This window comes from Dermacentor albipictus, chromosome 6 (assembly GCF_038994185.2).
Source record: "Dermacentor albipictus isolate Rhodes 1998 colony chromosome 6, USDA_Dalb.pri_finalv2, whole genome shotgun sequence".
Taxonomy (NCBI): domain Eukaryota; kingdom Metazoa; phylum Arthropoda; class Arachnida; order Ixodida; family Ixodidae; genus Dermacentor; species Dermacentor albipictus.
Genome location: NC_091826.1, coordinates 1,835,937 through 1,846,716, shown reverse-complemented (window position 1 = coordinate 1,846,716; position 10,780 = coordinate 1,835,937). Strand labels below are relative to the sequence as shown.

Genomic DNA, 10,780 nt, shown 5'->3' with positions numbered 1-10,780 from the left:
GTGAGACTAGAAATGAAATAGACTTCATACTCTGCGCTAACCCTGGCATCATAAAAGATGTGGACGTACTCGGCAAGGTGCGCTGCAGTGACCACAGGATGGTAAGAACTCGAATTAGCCTAGACCTGAGAAGAGAACGGAAGAAACTGGTACATAAGAAGCCGATCAATGAGTTAGCGGTAAGAGGGAAAATAGAGCAATTCCAGATCAAGCTACAGAACAGGTATTCGGCTTTAACTCAGGAAGAGGACCTTAGTGTTGAAGCAATGAACGACAATCTTGTGGACATCATTAAGGAGTGTGCAATGGAAGTCGGTGGTAACGCCGTTAGGCAGGATACCAGTAAACTATCGCAGGAGACGAAAGATCTGATCAAGAAACGCCAATGTATGAAAGCCTCTAACCCGCAGCTAGAATAGAACTGGCAGAACTTTCGAAGTTAATCAACAAGCGTAAGACAGCTGACATAAGGAAGTATAATATGGATAGAATTGAACATGCTCTCAGGAACGGAGGAAGCCTAAAAACAGTGAAAAAGAAACTAGGAATTGGCAAGAATCAGGTGTATGCGTTAAGAGACAAAGCCGGCAATATCATTACTAATATGGATGAGATAGTACAAGTGGCTGAGGAGTTCTATAGAGATTTGTACAGTACCAGTGCCACCCACGACGATAATGGAAGAGAAAGTAGTCTAGAGGAATTCGAAATCCCACAGGTAACGCCGGAAGAAGTAAAGAAAGCCTTGGGAGATATGCAAAGGGGGAAGGCAGCTGGGGAGGATCAGGTAACAGCAGATTTGTTGAAGGATGGTGGGCAGATTGTTCTAGAGAAACTGGCCACCCTGTATACGCAATGCCTCCTAACGTCGAGCGTACCGGAATCTTGGAAAAACGCTAACATAATCCTAATCCATAAGAAAGGGGACGCCAAAGACTTGAAAAATTGTAGACCAATCAGCTTACTGTCCGTTGCCTACAAACTATTTACTAAGGTAATCGCAAATAGAATCAGGAACACCTTAGACTTCTGTCAAGCAAAGGACCAGGCAGGATTCCGTAAAGGCTACTCAACAATAGATCATATTCACACTATCAATCAGGTCATAGAGAAATGTGCGGAATATAACCAACCCTTATATATAGCTTTCGTTGATTACGAGAAAGCATTTGATTCTGTCGAAATCCCAGCAGTCATGGAGGCATTACGGAATCAGGGTGTAGACGAGCCATATGTAAAAATACTGAAAAATATCTATAGCGGCTCCACAGCCACCATAGTCCTCCATAAAGAAAGCAACAAAATCCCAATAAAGAAAGGCGTCAGGCAGGGAGATACGATCTCTCCAATGCTATTCACAGCGTGTTTACAGGAGGTATTCAGAGACCTGGATTGGGAAGAAATGGGGATAAAAGTTAATGGAGAATACCTTAGTAACTTGCGATTCGCTGATGATATTGCCTTGCTTGGTAACTCAGGGGACCAACTGCAATGCATGCTCACTGACCTGGAGAGGCAAAGTAGAAGAGTGGGTCTAAAAATTAGTCTGCAGAAAACTAAAGTAATGTTTAACAGTCTCGGAAGAGAACAGCAGTTTACAATAGGAAGCGAGGCACTGGAAGTCGTAAGGGAATACATCTACTTAGGGCAGGTAGTGACTGCGGATCCGGATCCTGAGACAGAAATAATCAGAAGAATAAGAATGGGCTGGGGTGCGTTTGGCAGGCATTCTCAGATCATGAACAGCAGGTTGCCATTATCCCTCAAGAGAAAAGTGTATAATAGCTGTGTCTTACCAGTACTCACCTACGGGGCAGAAACCTGGAGGCTTACGAAAAGGGTTCTATTCAAATTGAGGACGACGCAACGAGCTATGGAAAGAAGAATGACAGGTGTAACGTTAAGGGATAAGAGAAGAGCAGATTGGGTGAGGGAACAAACGCGAGTTAATGACATCTTAGTTGAAATCAAGAAAAAGAAATGGGCATGGGCAGGACATGTAATGAGGAGGGAAGATAACCGATGGTCATTAAGGGTTACGGACTGGATTCCAAGGGAAGGGAAGCGTAGCAAGGGACGGCAGAAAGTTAGGTGGGCGGATGAGATTAAGAAGTTTGCAGGGACGGCATGGCCACAATTAGTACATGACCGGGGTTGTTGGAGAAATATGGGAGAGGCCTTTGCCCTGCAGTGGGCGTAACCAGGCTGATGATGATGATGATTGCATGGCGAGCTCTCTTTATTGCTTTCCTCTTTTTCTGTTGTCGAAGGCGATGCTCTTCTGAGGTTCCCCTAGGGGACCTTCTTCATTACTACCTACTCTGGCCTCCTGAGCGCCCGTGGACCCCCTAAGAAAACAGCGCGACCACCAAGCCACCAAACCACTTCTCGTGCCAGCCTGTAACTGAAGTGGATCCCGTCTCGTTTAAAATCTTCACACCTCCTCAATTCCCTGTTTACTTCGACAACCTCGAAGCCTTTCTCTCGGCTCATTTTCCATATCTCCTCATTAGCGGCCACTATGTACAGGCACCTCCGGCACCGTGCACATCACGATCTGCACCTGAGGGGATAGCACGCGCAAGTCGTCCATCCCCTTCGCAAGCGCTGGGCTAGTCCTGTCCCTTTCTCCGTTCAGGACGTCATTTAGTGCACCTGCTACTGTGACAAGGTTGCGCTCGCGGGCATTTTCCGCGAGCTTTTCTTTAGCTCACTCCATGACAGATCCCAGGATCCGCCCTGGAAATGTCCCTACCGCCACTGTTTGTCGCCTTTCACCCTCTCCACAATTGATTCTGAGCACTCAGCCAGGTTTGAGTTGCCGGCGATCATCAACCTTTCATTCTCTCCTACCTCTCCCTGCTTCCCTTTGTCCTTTTCTGAGTGATTCGGACTCGGCAAAGGGCATTGTCCCCTGTGTCCCTGCTTTTTCCGCGTGGCGGCCTCAAGGTAGGTGCCGCTCTTTCCAGCTAACCCTTCACCACGTTGCACGCATTTCACGTATTTTGCTAGCACTCCTACTCCTGTCACGTCGGGGGATTGTGTTCCATTGTCACGCACATTCTCGTTCACAATGGCGTCCCTGTTCAGCTTTTCCTCCGCTACTCCAAGTCTTTTTTCAACTACCTTCCGTGCATCGCGTTCCCTGTTTAGCTCATTTTTGAGCTGTTCCACCTGTTTGACAAGCTCTTCCTGGAAGGCCTCGATTTTCTGCAGCCTAATATCGACATCACAGTGTGTGCCTCGTTGACTCGATTCCCTCTCCATTCTCATTCGGCCCCTCATCTGCCTTGAGGGACCCACTGCGCACTGCCTGCTTTCCCGCCTTTCTTGCCGTATGTAGGGCTCGTGCTATGCAGCTTCAAACCGCGCACGTAGCGCCCTCTGTCGCGGGTGTCGGCGATTATAGGTTGGGGGTGAATGCGAAGTGGACGCGTTGACAACGCAGGGGAGCATGGCGCCTCGTTGCGTGGTTGTGCAAACCGGGTCCAGGAAAGACAATTCGCCGTACTGCTGCGTTTATGGCTGTCACAACAGCTAGGAACACTGCTGGAAAATTGCCGCCGATCAAATTCTACCGCTTTCCTTCGAAATCGTACAAGACTGAAAGAAGACAGAGGTGGATCGCAGCTGTCCGCCGAGCAAGGTAAACATGTCTTACTATCGATTAATGCCAGTATGAAAGTGAAACTTCGTAGCTTTGCCCCGATGGTGCATTCGGGCACCTTATTGTGCAGTAACATTCATGCTTTCTGTCTTGTTCTTCTAGAATTCAGCGACGGACCTCATTGCGACCAGTCATTGCTCCGACGTGTCAAACTACCGTCTCCTTGAATTCTGAACATGACAAAGCGGCACTGGAGAACGCAACGAAACGTCAAACTTGGAAGCCACCGTTTCCTCCAGTTCTGACTCGGCACGGGACACATCCGCGTCGGAAGAATGCAACAAGTTTGCGTCCTTGGTAAGACGCTGGCATTATTGCACAGTACACAGTCGGTTTGTTTTCCAAACAGGCGCATCTCGAAATTTTGTGGGCTAACATGAACTGTAGTGCTGATTACGTTCTCTTGCTAGTTTCTGTTCTACAAAATATATTTTTCTGCACCCAACTAGTTGCTACTGATACAGATAGGTTCAGAGATTTTCTTGAATTACAAAGGAACAGCGCCAACGAAGACGATCACAAGTGGGGAGAAAGACACAGGACAAGCGCCATCCTGTGTCGTTCTCCCCACTTGTGATCGTCTTTGTTGGCGCTGTTCCTTCATAATTCAAGTATGCACCATCTAGCCCAAATGAATGTTGTCCTGAATCAGAGATTTTCGCCCATGACTTGTATACTGTACCAGACAACTTACAACGGCTATATTTTTGGTCTGTTTGATCATTTTCATGGCAACACAATAATAAGATGTGACAATAATGCCTGTTAATATTGAATTTTCAGATGACTCAGACAGAGAACAGTTCATTCAAGGGGCCATGTAGCTTGTTTCTTTCTGTGGTGTCACAGTGTGATGCATCGACACAAGTGTCTCATTTTGAAATTACAGACAGTAGCGTGCAAGCAGAACCCGCAGTGAGGTCGGCCGCCACTGGGCCAGAACAGCTAAGCTGCGTTTCCCTTGGATACAGCTCTCTTTGCGAAAAGAAAGATGCATTCACAGAACTATGTGGAGTCAGGGCAAATGTGTTTGCCATGCTAATGTCTCTATTTTCATCTGTAGTCGTGAGGTGTGTTGATCTCCCTATCCTTCAATAGATGGTGATCTTCCTAATGAAGATGCAACTTGGCATTTAATTTGCAGGTATAGCTGTTATTTTTGGCCTGCATCTTACAGCTGTTAGCCGCATCTTCTTTTTCGTTTTGAGGAATCTTCTTTACTCAATGCAACACTTCATTCCCGAACCGTCAAGGCTGTCAAGGCAACTATGCCAACATGCTTTAAGGTACCCTACCCTAACTGTCGTCTTATTATGGACCACTGAAGTGAGAACGGAAGAGCCACCTACTGTAGAACAGCGTCGAGCTCTTTTTTCACGCTACAAAGGATGCTACACACTGAAGTTTTAATTTTAATCTTGCACAATTGTGCAGTGACTTTTGTATCAGAGGCTTATGGAGGTCGAACTTCAGACAAGCACATAACTCTTGAGTCAGGCTTTCTCAATTGAATTGAGCCAGGGCACGTTGTGTTAGCCGACAAAGGTTTTCCAGGCATAAAAGCACCAGTGGAAGGAAACAAGGGCATTGTTGTCTTGCCCCATTTCTCTAAAGGAAGCATGCAATTTACATATGATGAGCTCCAGCAAACTTACCACATTGCTCAGGTGCGCATCAATGTTGAAACAGCTATCCAGCGTATAAAAATGTTTGATATTGTTAATTTTCAAGAATTTTCAAGTACCTAATGACCCCCTTGCTTATTTGAGTAATATAATGTGAACGTGTTGCATCCTGTTGAATCTGCAACCTCCAATTCTAAGCACACAAAAGCTTGAACAATCATAGACAAATGCCGTAGAGCATCATGCTACTCATTCTGAATTCTCACATTCTCACACTGTCAGCCTATATTATATGTTAATGTACTATTATGAGCAATATGAAAGGGAACACAGGAACACGTAGAAAACACCCTCAGACCCAGCTATATGGATGATACGCAGCGGCCACCGTCGGAAACAAAGTGGAAAGGGGGACGCTGTTCTAACAACTGTTCGCACTCTCGCCGTGCGTCTGCAAAGTGCGGAACTTCGCATCGCCAGCAGACAGTGATAACACTGTTCGATATTTCGTCACTGGTAAGCCTTTGCGTCGAATCGTTACAAAAGGCAGCATTGTTCCTGACTTCTATATTGATTTGTGGTAAATCTTGTAAATCAGGAAAGAATTGTCTTTAAGGGTGAGTTGAAAATAAGTTTATTGGCGCTTGCCGAATATTAAACAGATATTGAAGCAAATGAAATACGGCAATAACGTCATCGCAGCTTATCCTCGTCCTCTGTTTTGTTCGTTGCTTGCCGAATAACGCGTCATGCCACCGTCGACTTGAACGACGGCCTCCATTCTTTGGGGCAGAGACGCGTAGAGAGCCTCGATGAATGCCGTATTACGCTGAAGGTGCTTCCACTCATGTTCTATTGCTTCCCATAGTTGGTCGGAGTTCGCCAATTCTAGTAAGCTCTTCGAAAGGTTCACTTTCATACGGCCCCAAACGTGCTTTATAATGTTCATGTCGGCACCCTTCGCGCACCACTGAAGTTGCATTACCCCTCGTTCTTCCAAAAGGCACGCCACGTCCTTCGATGTGGGAACGGGAGACAAGTCCTGCTGGAAAAAATAACACCCATCCGGGTGCGGCCCGTTCAACACATAGGGGATCATCTGGTGCTCGAGCAGAGTGCAATAGGCAGCACTGGTGAACCTCCCATCAATTCTCATCAGTGGGCCTAGGCCTTCGTGAGAAATCGCCCTCCCCCCCCCCCCCCCCCAGACGTTCACAGACACGCATCTGCTGGTGGCCACCTCCTGGATATTCTGTGGACTAAAGCGTGTGTTTTCAGTCCGCCACACTCTCTTTCGTTGGTCCCAGCGGCTCGAGAACATGGACTCATCAGAGAAAACTACATACTTCCACTCACTCTCGCTCCAGCTGCGGTGTTCAGTATAGCGAACCTCAAGCGAGCTGCTTTGTTGGCTACGGTGAGCAGAGGTTTCTGTGCGGCGATGCGACTTCACAGTCCTGCTTCTCTATGCCTTCGTCGTACCGTGCTGTCGCTCAAGTTGTCCAGTCCAAGAGCACCTCGAACGTCCTTGGCACTTTGAAATGGTTTGTCGCTGACGGCAGCCACTGTGCAAAGGTCTTGGTCGTTCGTTGTTGATCGGGGTCGTCTGCAGTGTGGCGCATCGTTTATGCATCCTTCGTCTCGGTAAGCCTGGATAATCCGGTTGACCGTTTTCGACGGGCGGCCTGTCACGAGAGCAATATTGCGCTGCGTATAACCTCTTTTAGACATTTCTATTATATCTTCCCGCTCTTTAAGAGGCACTCGAGGCATCTTGTGGCTACAAAATCAGAGTTGGCTGCCCTGCGTGGGCCACTGCAGTGTGCGACGTGAAATTTTCTGAACAAACTTCGTGCAACAAAGTCGCACGAAAGAGAGTTTATCAATGTTCTTTTTTTATTTTTATTTATTCTATTCCTCTGGCGTCATTGGTTCGAGCGTCGCCACTGTTCGAGGTGCCACTGACAACCGAGTGCGTCGATTCAAATAAAGAATCGGTTTGAAATACAGGGCAAACTTGGTCTCGGAGTACTATCAAGCGGTTGCGCGAAGAAAAAAAGAGAATGAAAGAAAAGAAAGTGAATCCGTGTAAGTCACTGGACGATTACTGTCTTATCGGCTGTCGGATGATCCATGACGTAAGCTGCTGCTTTGTAGAAATGCCAGCATAGTGGCAGTGCATGCCCACAGTTTGTGGAAGAGCGCCCTCCTTTCCCCCTTTGTTTTTCACAGCGCCATCCGCGTATCGCTCCGAGTCTGTTTCGAGGCTGTTTGCCACGCGTTCCTGTGTTCCCTTTCATATTGCTCATGATAGTACATGCTACAATAAATTAAGAAATTTCACGAGAATTTACTCTTTCAAATTGAAACTGTAGCGTGGAAATGTTCACCTTCACTGTTGTATTATATGCATTTGCAGGTAATTCAGGACAGCATTAGTCGTTTTACCAGCATTCATAATGTAGAGAACCAGTGCATGTGACCTCAGACGTGTATTGCAAGGAGTACTTAATTGCGAGAGCTAGGCCCATCATTCTTGTGTACAGATTTTATAGCAACTGTATGGAGTTTGAGGATCTTCACCTTGGTATTAACAATGGAACAACCTGTAGCCTTGGGCAGAAATGAAAAAGACCTGTGTATGTAAATTTAATGCACATTAGAAAACCCAGGCAGTCAAAATTAATGCAAAGCCCTCTACCATGATGTCTCATAGCTCTAAACAGAACTTCAGTAATCATGCTTTAGAGTTGAAAAGTTAAAAAGAAACAGCTGCAGCATGTTCATCTATGTTGTGTGTAAAATCGCAAAATTTGACTTGACATAGTGCACACGGTGCTGTGTACAGTACTTTTAATTAGGTTCCTTTTGATATGATTTGGCTGACGTCGAACTCAGTGAATGCAAGCTGCATCATTTTCACTACTCTATTGTAAAAACATCAAGCTTGTTTCACATTTATTGTCTTTGCACTCATGCTTACATACAAAGCACAAGAATATTTAAAGCAAATGTCCATTTTTCCAAGAATTAGAATATTTAATGGAAAGGAAAAAAGTCAACTATATAAACAACAGGCTTGTGGCCTCTAGGCAACACTAGGCAGTTCACTAGCAAAGTACCAATGGCCTTGTGTGGAACTCGTACAGATATTTATCATCACATCTGAAACAGGGGTGTAGATTGCTTTTCTCTGCGTTACTTACGGGATACCACTGTGGCTACAGATTTTTCATTTCTTTCTCCTTGGACAGTGCATTTAAAAGAAAGCTAGTCGCTTTATCCGTGTCCTCTGTTCCCCCTGTAACCCAACAGGGACGCTGCTTATCCTTCAATATTGGCCCAAGACATTTATCCATAAGCCCCGAATTCAAGCTTGTAGTATAAAGAAATAGAATTTGTGTCCATTTGTGAAAATTTAACTTCATGTTGGTGAAGTTCTCTGTGATGGTTGATACTGTTTTTGGCACCTGGTGTATCAGCATTGAGTGTGATCTGTGTTGTGTGTGAAGTACTTAATTGCTATTTTTACATTGCAATTGTGGTTAAGTACAGGATATCATTGCTTTATTGACTTTTACGTATCTGTCAAGTCTACCGAATTTCTGTAACATTTACAAAATTTCGCTAATGTTTCAAAGGTCATGTCAAGTTTTATGATAAATTCTGTTCACTGAAATATTTCACTCATCAATCTATGGCCACACTCTTGATGTGGAAGAATACCTGTTTTGCACCAGTTTATGCAGACAAAATCAGCACAAACAAAGTAAACCAGTTTCTGTGAACTAAAAAATTACCGACGATTACGTTACTTCCTAATGCGAAATTTGAGCGCAGCAAATAAGCTGTTTCACCTTTTCGATAGATTGAGGCAAAGAAATCGAGCAACACATGTATGCGCTATCACAGAATTTTTTTTTATTTTCACACGTATTCCTTTAACAAAGACTCCACTAACAGTTCTTGACAGTCATGAAGGAAGCTTTGTGGTCGGAGAAATAGACTGATATATGTTCGACTTGGTACACCAATGCTTGATTCTCAAAGACGAGATCTATACAAGTGCCTCGCGAGGTTGTCACAGCCGTGGGACGCGTTACGAGCGAGAGGAACGGGATGTTCTCCCGCATAAGTGTTAGGAAATTGCTGTTTGTCTTTATGTCAACATTAAAGTCCCCCACTACTAACATCGGTGTGGATCGATGGACGGTTAATGCGAGTTGCAGGAAGTGCACGACGTCTTTCGTGAGTGCGGTAGCGGACTCACGAAAGCGGTATCAGTCGGTCGCTGCTAGCGCTGGGGGGATGAAAGGGGGGCGGAGCTGGTTACGAGGCCGACGATAACGGCGACGACGACGCGAAACCCAGGAACGGACGCCAAAGAGCCATTTGTGTAGCCAGCCCTCCTCCACAGTCTCTCCTCCTCCCTTCCATCATCCTCCCTCGCCCGGAGAGCCGACAGCGCGCATGCGCGGCGGCGGAGCAGCAGATTCGTCGGCGAGCTGGTTACGAGGCCGACGACAACGCCAACAACGCCGACGACGACGACGACGCGAAACCCAGGAACGGACGCCAAAGAGCTGCGCTCTAAAATGAATGTGTCATCTGTCACTCTCCGCTGACTCCTAAATTATCATTAAAAAAGTGTCGATGTTTCTCACAGAACATTTATCCAGGCAAACTTTTTTTAAAAATGGGGATACGTGTCTTCTCTACTCTCCCTAGTGCTATGTTGGCAAGATTGTTAAGAATTCGAATGTTCAAAGGTTGGCAGGTATTCGTTTATTTTAAGTCAACTTTGATTACATGCCTGTGTTCTCTGAGAATGCCTATTGACTTTTCAGCTCCAACTAAAAGTATCACTGTTATTAGCTTACATTGAGAACTAAAGAAATAACACTGTGTAAATATCACTGTGTAATAAAACAACTGTTTTATTTGCGTCAGATAAAGAAAGGCAATTTCGTGACTGGTTATTGCAACTGCGCAGAAGTACTGTGTTATGCCTGCTTGCAACTGTCGTGGCAAGCAAACAGTTGACTAAATTACTGTGACCGAAACTTGAAATTTATGTGAATTTCTTCCTGGATCATGGAAACAAACACCACCTTTGTTCCATACATTACCACACCAGCTGAACCATTTAATCATGAGGCCAAAACACAGCTATTCCTTGATCAGTTTTTCTTCAGGTCAGACGCAAAAAAGCAAGCCTTAGTGAAAAATGTAGCGGCATAGAATACCACACCACAGTCTAGCTATGTGGAGACAAAGCCTTGCGATAATCATATGAACTGAAACCTCAGCAGCAAAATGATCCAAGGAGTGCATAAGAGTAATACACTCTACTGTTCCACATACCCTTCCAGAAACACTACCTGTGGTCACTCGTACAAGACAATGCCACATGCAACATCACCTCTACATTGCTAACATATGCAGCCCACTTAAGCAAAACACTGACTTTCTCAAAGCACTATGTCAA

At 45.4% G+C, this 10,780-nt stretch overlaps 1 long non-coding RNA gene across 1 annotated transcript; it reads left to right on the top strand.

Moving 5' to 3' along the window:
* The first annotated feature begins 3,464 nt into the window (after positions 1-3,464).
* LOC139060744 (uncharacterized) lies at positions 3,465-10,026 on the top strand. Its single transcript, XR_011514999.1, has 3 exons — positions 3,465-3,646; positions 3,770-3,964; positions 9,664-10,026. It is a non-coding gene; the product is annotated as an uncharacterized lncRNA (long non-coding RNA).
* Positions 10,027-10,780: the final 754 nt, after the last annotated feature.